Source organism: Hevea brasiliensis, chromosome 16 (genome assembly GCF_030052815.1).
Source record: "Hevea brasiliensis isolate MT/VB/25A 57/8 chromosome 16, ASM3005281v1, whole genome shotgun sequence".
NCBI lineage: Eukaryota > Viridiplantae > Streptophyta > Magnoliopsida > Malpighiales > Euphorbiaceae > Hevea > Hevea brasiliensis.
The window spans coordinates 71215121-71227289 of NC_079508.1; positions in this window are offsets into that span (position 1 = coordinate 71215121).

Genomic DNA, 12169 nt, shown 5'->3' on the forward strand with positions numbered 1-12169 from the left:
GTATGAGCACTATAGGAAGGACAAAACGATTGCGTGCAAATCAGGAAGGCCATCTTCGTATAGAGACAAAGCATCGCAGTGTAGAACAAGGGCATAAATAAAGTGTAGAACCAAAGCTATGAGCCAAGAACTGTTGTAAAGCTGTGGATCCATGAGAGCAGCACTCTAAAGGATAAAAATTATTCCATAAAAATAAAATTTTTATTAGCCAAATGCTTGCCATTATCATATACCTTTGCGTGGGAAGAAAACGTGTTGTCTTTTACTTTGCAAGTTTTGAAGTCAGATATTTTGGTATGGTAGCTTGTTTTATTTGTTACACAGAGAGAGATCATTTGAATTTTCCAAGTCCAAATATTCAAAGTTACTTTCATAGAAAGATTTGATCCCTCATGTATCATTCTTGGTCATATCCTAATTAAGAGAAATTCAAATGGCTTCCATGGAAGTCCCTAAACTCCTTTCTCTCTCTCTCTCTCTCTCTCTCTCTCTCTCTCTCTCTCCCTTACACAAATACAATCAATTTATGCCTTAGAAAACATAAATGGGCTTGAAGGAAACTCACATGTTACAAGAAGATTTATTATTTGAATAAAAATTATGATTTTGTATTATAAATTAAAATTAAGATATTTATTATTATGTACATTTAAATTTAACGTATTATCTATCTAATTTATCTTGCATTTTTATGGTCTCTCAATTTCACAATTTCGCCTTCTTCTTTTCCTGTTCATTGTGTGTTGTTTTAAACTAGTTATATTATTAGCTCTACAATAAACTTAATTCAATAATATTATAATTTTTTACAAATAAAAATATTATTTAATTAATAAAATAATTAAACAATGTTTATAAATAGTATTTATATTGAAAAATTGTGATCTAACCTTACAAAATAATCTTCCACACAATTCACGAATTGCTTTGATGTTTTAGCAATTTTTTAATAGAAAATTTTTTAGTTGAATATATCTTTTCTCTATTAAACTATATATATATAAAAAAAAAAATCTTATTGCACCCTAAATTTTTAAAACGTCTAATTACACACTTAAACTCTTTAAAACGTCTAATTACACACTTAAACTATTTATATGTGAAATTATAATAATATTCTTGTAATCCTCACAAATAGGGAACGCGATGAACAAACGCACTAACATTGACTAATTTAGATGATATGCAAAAGTGACAGGAAAAGTATGAATAATTATTTAAATAAGTTATGGGCAAACAAATTTAATGGCAAAATTTTAATTTTTCACAAAACTAAGAATAATTTACAAACTGCCCCTCCTCCTCCTCCTCCTCCTCCTTATTCTTCTTCCCCTTTTGAAATCCTTTTTGCCTCTACCGTTCGGTGCCTCCTTTAACAAATTACTCCACCCATTAGCCTGCATAATATCCTTGTAAATTCCCTACCATGTTCCCTTAATTTTTATAGATTCATTGAGCAGAGTCCACAGAGTCTTTTGAACAAATGGGAGCAAGTCATATCGAAAATTATTGTCGCTGCTAGAAACAATAATCATCTTTAAGACGACCTCTATTTTGTCTCAAAACTATAGGCATGGCAATGGGGCCGGTTGAGGGCTGGAATTGCTCCCCCAATTCTCACCTCACAAGAGTTCAGGCCGAGGCAAGACGGGTTTTTCAGTGGGAAGTTTTTTTTTTTTATTTTAATTTATTAGTATATAATAAAATTTATTTATTAAAAAAATATAATTAAAAATACAAATTTTAAACATTATTTTAACAATATATTTATATTTTTTTCTAAAGTTATCATATTTAAATATAAAAAAATAAATTATTTTTTAATAAAAATAATAAAATGTTACTGTGTGGAGTGAGCTATAAGGTTTCAGGATGGGGAAAAGGTCTTCCCTTCCCTACCCCACGCAAATCAAGATTGAGAATGGATCAGAGAAAATTGATTAGATTTGGGGCGAGTCAGATTGGTTTGAAAACTTTTATCATCCCTGCTAAGCTACCATGAAGGTCTCCAACACCCACCACCATCATCAACAACTCTACCAGATTCTCAAACTCTTAGGCGATGGAGAATTTATTTAAGATTGAGATCCTTTTCATAATCTGTTTAAGAATGTAGGATTGAACGCTTACTATTGTATCAAAAATTTAAACTATTAGTAGAGACATAATCCAAATCGCTTATAGCATAATAACCCAAAAGCTATAGGACCGATGAGAATTGGACAAGATACAAACCCACTGAGTTATCCCCACTTAATGCCAATAATTATCCAGTGCTTATCAATGATTTGAACCCATGACCTTAACTTTGATACCAATTATAGAATTGAACGCTTATTATTATGCTAAAAATTTAAACTGTTAGTAGGAACGTAACTCTAATACCTTATAGCATGGCAACTCAAACGCTATGAGATGAAAAAATCTGGACAAAATGTTAGCCCATTAAACTATTCCACTCAATACCAACAAAAGGAGTTCCTTTTCAAATTGATTAAAGTTGAGGTCTTTCAATCTCTTTTCCATCTCACTGTAAACTTTTGAAAAGGGATTTAGTGAATTTGCTGAAATTTTTTCAAAGTTTATGATAAGCTCGTCTTCCTTCCAATTGCTTTTATGGTGCTGTTCAATTAACAGCCTTGAAATGAGTTTCATGATAAAATCAGGATTTTTCCTCTATGGTAAAATTGGCTCTTAATTTCTTCTATTATTTGCTTTTGATGATGTTGAGAAGGAATCGTTATTGGCTCATTTGAAAAGCTTCCATCAATGTAATTTTTTTTTTTTAAGAATAATTGTAGAGCTCTTTTGAATTTACACCATTTTGTAAATATTTTGAGATGAAACTTGATTTTGTACAAGTGAAATTCTAGGCAAATTTCTTTGCTTGGATTTCGATCACTGCAAACCTTGGATTAAAATTTCTTTATTGTGTAGTGAAAATCTAGATAAAATGAGATTTTTAGATTTTATAAATAAATTTATTTATTTTATTATTTATTTTATTTTATTTTCCATCTCAGTATTTTTTAATTCTTACTCTCTTCTTCATAAGTGTATGCACACTTTCTACTGACTAGTATTGCTGAATCCACTTAATTTCACTTTTAAAGAGTTCAGTTGTATAATCAGATAATTATTTTTTATAAAATTTAAAGATGAAAAGATGTGTTTGACCAAAGTTTTTATAAGTAGGGTTATTTATCATAATTGTTGTAATTTTTTTTTGATAGATCATGAGTTCAACAATAATCCGAAATTAATGAATTATTTTTTCACAAAATATATGAAAATAAGAAGTGGAACAAGATACTAATATAGAAAAATCAATATCATAAAAAAAAAAAAAGAACTTCATAAAACATGAGAAATAAAAGAATAAGAGTAACAAAAGCAGATTTGTGACTAACGTACCTAAATTTATTGCATGCAAATAAAAGGAAAAGAGGTAGGGTTATTGCTAATCAATAGTGGCATCCTCAAATTAAATTTAGGGTTAGAAAGTCTAAGGAGAGAGAGAGAGAGAGAGAGAGAGAGAGAGAGAGAGAGAGGTGACAAAGAAACCTTAATTATAATCTCAAACCTTAGTTATGTCAAAATTGCACAGTAATGGGATTTCATCCAAAAAAAAAAAAAGGAGATTGTGGGGAGAGGCTGAGAGCCCAAAAGCAGGTAGGACAATTGCTTTTCAAATGAAGAAAAGGCTTTCACAAGGCCCATAGCTAGTTACCTAAAAGTTAAATCTCCCGGTTAAATCCTCACTGTTATGGGCATTGCTATTGGACCGACTTTTGAATAGTAACACAATTGGCCCAAAGATGAGACCACCTTACCTGTCCCGGCTCTACTTTTGTGCGTTGGTAAGCCCTAGTTAAATTGCATTCTACTTTTGCTTCAAGTGCCACGTTTATAATCCTAAAGACAAAAAGATCAGTGATGACGTCAGCTGTCATCATCATATCTGACACAATCATTCCCACCAACACCATGCATGACGTGGCACCACAACATCCAATCAATACTTACATCGCCATCTCCACTGGGACCCACAAACAGTGAGCCCTTCGCTACAATCTGAAACCTCCGGCTCTTTGTCCCCTACATCGCCGACGCCTAACTCCCTCAGAACAATCCCGTTCATAGTCTAATGGACGCTTTAATCAACGTCAGAATCAAGAGGCAACTGTCTGGCCGTTTTAAGGAAATCTCATTTTCTTGAGTCTCGAGTAACACCAAGCAAATGGACCAATGGTCCATAGACATGTCTTGTCCGTAGCCTGCAGATTGGCACTGTAACCCGGTGAGGATTCTCCACCGCTAGATCACATAAAATAAAAGAAAGGCTCAGAAAATGTATGAAAGAGAGTAGACATTCTTTGCAGAGGGTTACTGAAATCGTGGGCCTGCTTGCAGAGCAGAGCAGCATAAAGCATAGGCATGATAGGTTCATTAGTGGTTAAAACTCCTCCACCACTTTTGCCAATAAATGCTCCTGGGCCACCAGCAGTTTTTGGTTTTACTTTTGTCACTTTTCTTTTTTCCTTGTAATACATGTACTTAAGAAGTCTAATTAACCCTTGATTAGCATCGAATAATTAATTCTCAACTTTATCTTAGTGTCGTGCCACAACATTTTGCATGAAAAAAAAGTTGATTAACTTTGGAATGGGACATGAATGACATTTCCAGTTGGTGTGGTCTGCAGTTGTTTGGGCACACACTCCTAATATAGTTATCATAATGCACACTTCCTACCATCACGAATAAACATACACCATTTTCTTTGGTCTCACAGCCACTGCCCCCCAGCTTTCACCCATTTTCGCCTAAACATACATGGGCCCTAGAGTGGATTCTTAGTTTCATAATTCACCACTTACTTTATAATATATGTAATTAGAGATTAAAAATTGTCGAAGAGACGGCTCTGTATATGTGATTGTGATGAATGCGTGGGCGAGTGATTGGAAGGGTATCCTTGAGATTAGCATTAGTGTTAGGCTTTTATTGGACAGTGTAAAGCTTGTGTGGCAAAGTTCAATTGAAGTGTCAGCTTTCGCTTCCTAAGCTTCCGATAAAAGGAGTGAGATTCCCTGTAAGCTTTTTTTGACGACAATATTTCTATAGCGATAAAACCTAATTTCCTTTTCATTGAGACAATTGATTCAGAGAATGCCTTCCATTTTCACCCTTTCTTTTACTCTATACTTTATATACAGTACGTGTATTACAACGATATATAGGTCATTATTTAATACAGTATTTCAAGAGTATATAGATATCATTTGCAATCGTCTTATAACATCATTATATATTGATATAATGTTTAAGAACTCTATCATTATGCAATTTTCAAAAAACAAAAAAAGATTATATATGTCAATAATTAATTTTCAGAAATTATAAAGGGGCAAAGTGATGCTTCTTTTTGTAAGATGTTATGCAATGATTGAAAATAAGGAAGTGCTTGAAGATAGTTATAACTATGTGGGTAGAAGTCAAAATTGCATAGAAGGGGTATGAATGAAGATAAATTTGTAATAATCTCGTTATAAATGATATGTTATAAAAATCACACCCACACAAAATAAAGAACACAAAATTTAACGTGATTCGGTGTAAACTTACTCCACCAAATAAATTCACTACCAAGGAAAAATAATTACAACAATTAATGATTTTTCTCATCCTCAAAATCACTCAAGTAAAACTCACGGAATTAAATACACCTATCCACTTTATGAGCTCTTTACAATACATTTCATATAATGATCAACCAACTATTCATATATACAGGCAACTAAAATTTAGTCCTTTTAGGACTCTAATTATTATACCTTATAATTTAAATTCTACTAAATTTTTTAAACTAATTATACTTCCTAATTTCAATTGGATTTGGACTCTAACAATCTCCACTTCCAAGTCAAATGTAATTAGTCTTCTTAACTTCTGTAAAAGTCAATTTTCTCTTGGGTACTTCCTTGCACATTGTTGATATTACCTCTTACTTCTACTTGTATTCTTCTAATCAATGTGTTTTGCCATAAACTGAAATTATTTTTTCCATCGCACCAACTCAAATTTTGTGCTTGCCATCTTTGATACCTCGAACTACAATTTTGATACCACTTGCTGTAAAAATCACATCCACACAAAATAAAAAATACAAAATTTAACGTGGTTCAGTGTAAGCTTACTCTAGTAAATAAATCCATATCAAGGAAAAATAATTACAATCACTAATTATTTTTTTTTACCCTCAAAATCACTCAAACAAAACTTATGAAATTCAATACACCCCTCCGCTTTGTAAGCTATCTACAATACATTCCACATAATAGTCAACCAACTATTCATGTATAAAGGTCACTAAAATATAATCTTTTTAAAACTCTAATTATTAAACTTTATAATTTAAATCATACTAAACTTTCTAAACTAATTACATTTCCTAATTTTAATTCAACTTAGACTCTAACATGGTATTTGAGCATGCACGATTCTCGTAGAAGAGCATCTACAGCTTGAGTAGAATCATAACAATGCACGTTAAAGACACACTTTGACTATGATTCTGCTTTAATTTTCCTTTATAATGTCAAACTTCCTTTTGTATAGTTCATTGCCACGTATGTTTCTTTGGGTTCTATAGAGTACCTCTCTCATGTCATCACAAGTTACATTTCTTACTGTTGGTATTGAAGGAAATTATTGGCATATGTGTACTGATAGATTTAAGTACTTTTTGAAGCATGCAGCAATGTATGAATATTTCTAAATTTTTATTTTAAAAAAATTATAAGTGATAAAAGAAAAAAAAATATCAATTAAGATAATCCACTTAATTTTTTTTAATTTTTTAAGTATTATCAGTCAAAAGATTTTGACATTCAATATTTTCATTTATCTATTTTAAAATTATGATAACAAAATAAAAAAAAATATATCTTTGTACAGTTGTATCTCACTCATTATAACTACGTAAATCTATTAAATCTAAAAAAAATAAAAAAAAATAGAATATATCCTTTCACCATAAAAAGAAAATTTTATCATTGATAGCAAAATAAGTTTCAGATTCGATGATCTACAGAAATTATACATGGCCAGTCCACCACCCTACAAATATAAAATAATATATTTTTTTAAATTTTTATTCCCGAGGATGTATGAAAAAGATAATAATTAACTTGAAATTGCCTTCTTTAAAAGAAAAAACCTAAAAATTGCCTTTATTGCAATTTCCAAGTCAAAACTTACAAGAAGACGAGGAAAGCAATCACATGAGCCCGTCGGCCACAATTAGTAGAAAAGAGAGAAGAGAAGGGTAAGGCATACCATGAAGATGAATAAAGCTTAGACATTAATGGAGTATTCAACTACAACAAAACAAAATGTTTAACCACAATTAATGTTTGTTGAATCATCATATGTGTAGGGACAGTAATGCTGGATTCAAATTCTCACAAAATTCAAACATCAAATTAATTAAACATAGTTTTAAAAAACAAAAAAAGATGGAGACAATTAACAAGCTAAATCTTTGTCTTAGATTTAAGTTGTAAAAGGAGTGGAGAAAAGAAAAGAAAAAGCAAGCTTTTCATTGATGTGCCGTTGACTTACTTCTCAACGGCCATGATTAAGCGTGTGTTGTCTCCAGGAGACAGAATTATAAGCTTTGCTTGCTAAAAATGAAGGGCTGTGATGGTGAGAATAATGGTGTAACTTTGCGTCTGCAATCACTTGGTGGGTCTCTCTCTCTCTTGCTCTCAGTGACAAATTCTCACCTACTAAAACAATGTATGGGCAGCTAGGGCAGTGAAAACCCAGACCTTATAATTGTGATGTTAACTAACTAATGAACAAGGAAATTAGTAATGTTTTACAAAGCCCTATTTTGGATAATTATCAATCATGTTTTGCCCATTAAGTGCAGGTTTTTTTTTTCTTTTCTTTTCTGCTTGGCATTTATTATCAAAATCCAAAAGTGATAATAATAGTGGTTCTTGGATGGAAGAACTCATTGGACCAGAGGTTCAGAGATGAAGGGTTGGGATTTGCTGAGAAGATAAAGATATATATGGTAGTGGTGGTCCACTGGAGTACTGTGCCTGTCATGGAGAGATCACTGGGACACCCAGCATGAAAAATCCAAAAGAAGGAATGAAAGAAAATTTGTAAAGAAGAGATTTAGGCTGATAGGTGGTATAGATAAGTCAAGATTCTCAGACTAGACTGAGAGATTGAAATATATGGGGACCCATTACCCATTTATACCCAATACCTCATGCAACATTTTCCTTAATTAATCAAACATTCCTTTCATATTATGCAGATTAATGCGTCCATAATTACATGCCGCACAAGCATTTAAGGACCTCGGATACTCTCTCTCTCTCTCTCTCTCTCTCTCTCTCTCTCTCTCTCTCTCTCTACCACATGTACATGAGATATTAAAAAAGAATACTACCATGATATGGTAGTTTATAGAAGTGGAAATGGTATGTATATGCATTTGTAATTTCTTTTATTCTGAATAAATTATTGATATTATGAGATCTCCAATTTGAATATCAACTTAAATGATATATACATTTGTTTAACTGAAGTCCCTTTCATTCATTTGTAAACTAATGAAAGCAAAAATGAAAAGTGTATGAAGAGCTAGGATTGAATCGATTGATATCCAGTAATTCTTTGGATGAGTGCTATCTGCTCAGCTATATATATATATATATATATATATATATATATATATATATATATATATATATATGTGAAATTTCAATGAATTTTGGACTATATTTAATCTATCCTCATTATGTTTTAGGGCGGTGGGTGTTTCTCGTCCGGGGGACAGGCATAAATAAATAGGCTTTTGGTTTTGTACATGTAGTAACTGCATTTTAAAAGAGAGTGTGGACTAAGAAACAGACATATATATGAACATATAGCTGTGAGATGATGCGAGAGCAAGGCTAAATATAGAATAGTTGAGACCACAGTCAAATGATGACGCATGAAGAAAAAAGAGTGATGGGTGAGTGGCAATAGTTAGGCTCCAAGAACTGGAGTTGTAGAGACATGAGATTGTTCCCACACAGTAGAGTGAATATAGAATCCAAGTATTTGTTACTATATGCATAGGGCATATGGACTATATACTGTAATAGTACAAACTTAATTTATGATATATTTATGTTCTGGTTTATTTGAGATAATTTAATTAGGATTAGTTTCAGTATAAATTTTAGTGAGAATTTCTCCGAATATAGATATATTCAGTAAAATATTTTTATTGAAGAAATAAATTCATTCATTTATCTATTCTTTATAAGAAAAATAATAAATTATATTAAAATTGATTTTTTATCACAGGATGCAAAGAATTGATAGTGTGATTAATTGACAGCAGATTGTAATTTATTTCAACAAGGTTGTTATTAATTTTTAATTATAGTTTAGTTAGTTCAGTTAGGAAATTTGTTCTTCGAGAGCAATGACATCTTCATTGCCTTAGCCCAAAAATGATAATTCTTTCCCATGAGAATTGGAGAAATTAGAACTAACGTTAGACTTTCATCTAATGAAAATAGAAAGAATTTGATGGATTTTGGAGGTAATCATTTGCATGATTTATCATCTTTAAAGAAAACAAAAAAAAAAAAGAAATTACAAAGAAAATTGAGAAAAATAATTTTTGAAAGAAATAAAGCTCTGTTACCATACTAGAATTGTGAGAAAAGGGAAAACTGAATGAATTGAATTAGTAGAGTTAGCTCAATATTTATATACAAACAACTAAGCTAACCAACTAAAGTGGCAGGAAATAAAAATTTTCTATTTGAGCTACTAAATTACAACTAAATTAATAACAAATTAACTTAAATAAGTTACAATTAGCCGTCAATCTATGAATAAGTAAGTTATAAGTAATGCAACTAAGAATCTCATAGAAAGTTTGATCCTAGCTCATAAAGAACATTGACGATATGCTTAACACATGCAAATCGAATTAAAAGTAAAATTTTCAATGACAGACAGGTGAATTAATCACATTATATATTCTTTGCATCCAACGATAAAAATTACATATGTTTGAAGTTGAATTAAAATTGAAACAACTATTAAAAATTAACATTATTACATATATAAAATTATTATTATTATGATTGTCACTCATAAGCTTAATTTTTAATTGAGTGGAAATTTATACAATATCAGAATCATTTGTAAAGTGAATATATAATTATTCACAATTAATTAAAATTTAATAGATATTTATATGCAGATTGTGTCAAAGATATAAAATTATTACTATTTTGATACTCATAAATTTCAATTGATAGGTTGAGTGGTTAAGTGGGATGAGAAAAAAAAAAAAAAAAAAGAGGTTGATTGCATATATAATATAAATTATTTAATTAATTTGATGATGAGATTTGAGACATGTGTGTGGTGGATTAACCAATGTTATAGCTCATTTAAACAATTTGACCACGCTATAACCTTTTACTTTAGTGGACCACTAATTAAACCATCTCATCATCAATGCAAATCTTTATAATTAGTGGTGGATTAACCAATATTGCTTACAGTAATAATACTAATAAATGTCAATTTTTAATTTCTTAATGTAAGCAACGAGGCGAGGAGGCAATGGCAGAAGGTGGTATCAGAAAATGATCCCTACAAACCCCACAAGCTCTCCACAGGGGACCACCACCCTTTTATAATGTTTCACTTCCCGAGGTGGGACCCCCTCCGCAGACCCTCCAATTAGACAATCCACTCCGACCGGAATATTCTATGTGACCGATCGCCACCGCTTGCCGCAGCCACTATTTCCAACATTGTCCTATTATAGACTCCTGTGCCACTATGGGACGCTTAAAATACACTCAACCTTCGAAGAAAGGAAATAATATTTAACTGCAAGGAACAGACAGAAAGATGGTAGAATAATGCACACTTCTTTTTTTTTTATATTTTTTATTTTTTTAATGCAAAATGATCGATACTTTTCTACAATTTCGAGCTTTCAATTGGGTATTTCATACTATTCTTCTTTGGAAAAAAAAAAGGTATTTAAATAAATATTTATATTAAAATTCCTTTTTTTTAATTCAAAAAATTATAAATATGAATTACTTACGGTCAATTCATTCATTTTATATGCAAAAATAATATTTAATCTTTAATATTAAAGTAAATAGTCAAATTAGAGTCAAGCACTTCTAATTTTAAAGGCTTCTAACTTAGTCATCTTACACAATGATCCCTATAAAATAAACTAAGGTGTGTATATATAATTAAAACAATGAATTTATAAAATTTTCATATAAATATTAATACAAAAATTATTAAATTTACTTTTATATAAAATTAGACTTGTAATATAATCACATAAAAATTTAATATAAAAAATCCGAATTAAAATCATTGAAAATAATTTTTTTTTTTCAAAAACAAGCTTTTGATGTGTGATTGTATATGTGATTGGTCTTACATTGACAAATAATTATACCATTGAAACAATGAGTAAAGCTTCCATCAGCGTTGGATATATTAGTTGGTGATGATACTATCGTAAATTGAGCTATACACAGTCGCTACAGAAGCAAGCGTCCACAAAAGTTGCATGGACAATATTCTAATTTTTGAAATTTTAAATTAAATTGAAAAATTATATATAGTGAAATTAATTTATTTTAGGTTTTTAATTTTATTAAAATTACTCATGCTGAATCATAATTAATATAAAAAATACAATATATATGTGTGTGCGCATACACATGCAATTGACTGTGATAATATATATTATAATAATAGACTATATTATAAAAATTTAATATTATTTTTATTTTTTAAATAATTTTTATTATAAATATATTAAATTTCTTTATAATATGTATATTAATATAATATATTTAATTTTGAATTACATTTATACCTTATATTTTTGGAGATTTTTGAGAGTAATTGTTGCTCTATTTAATTAAATGTATTAAAATTATGATTTATATATGTAAAATAATGTGATGAATAAAATAATTTTCAAATAGTCACACATAAATTACCAATCAAATGATGAAGATATTTTATAATAAATTATGTCAGTCATCACTTATATTGCAAGTCTCATTATTGTTGTGACAAAGAATGA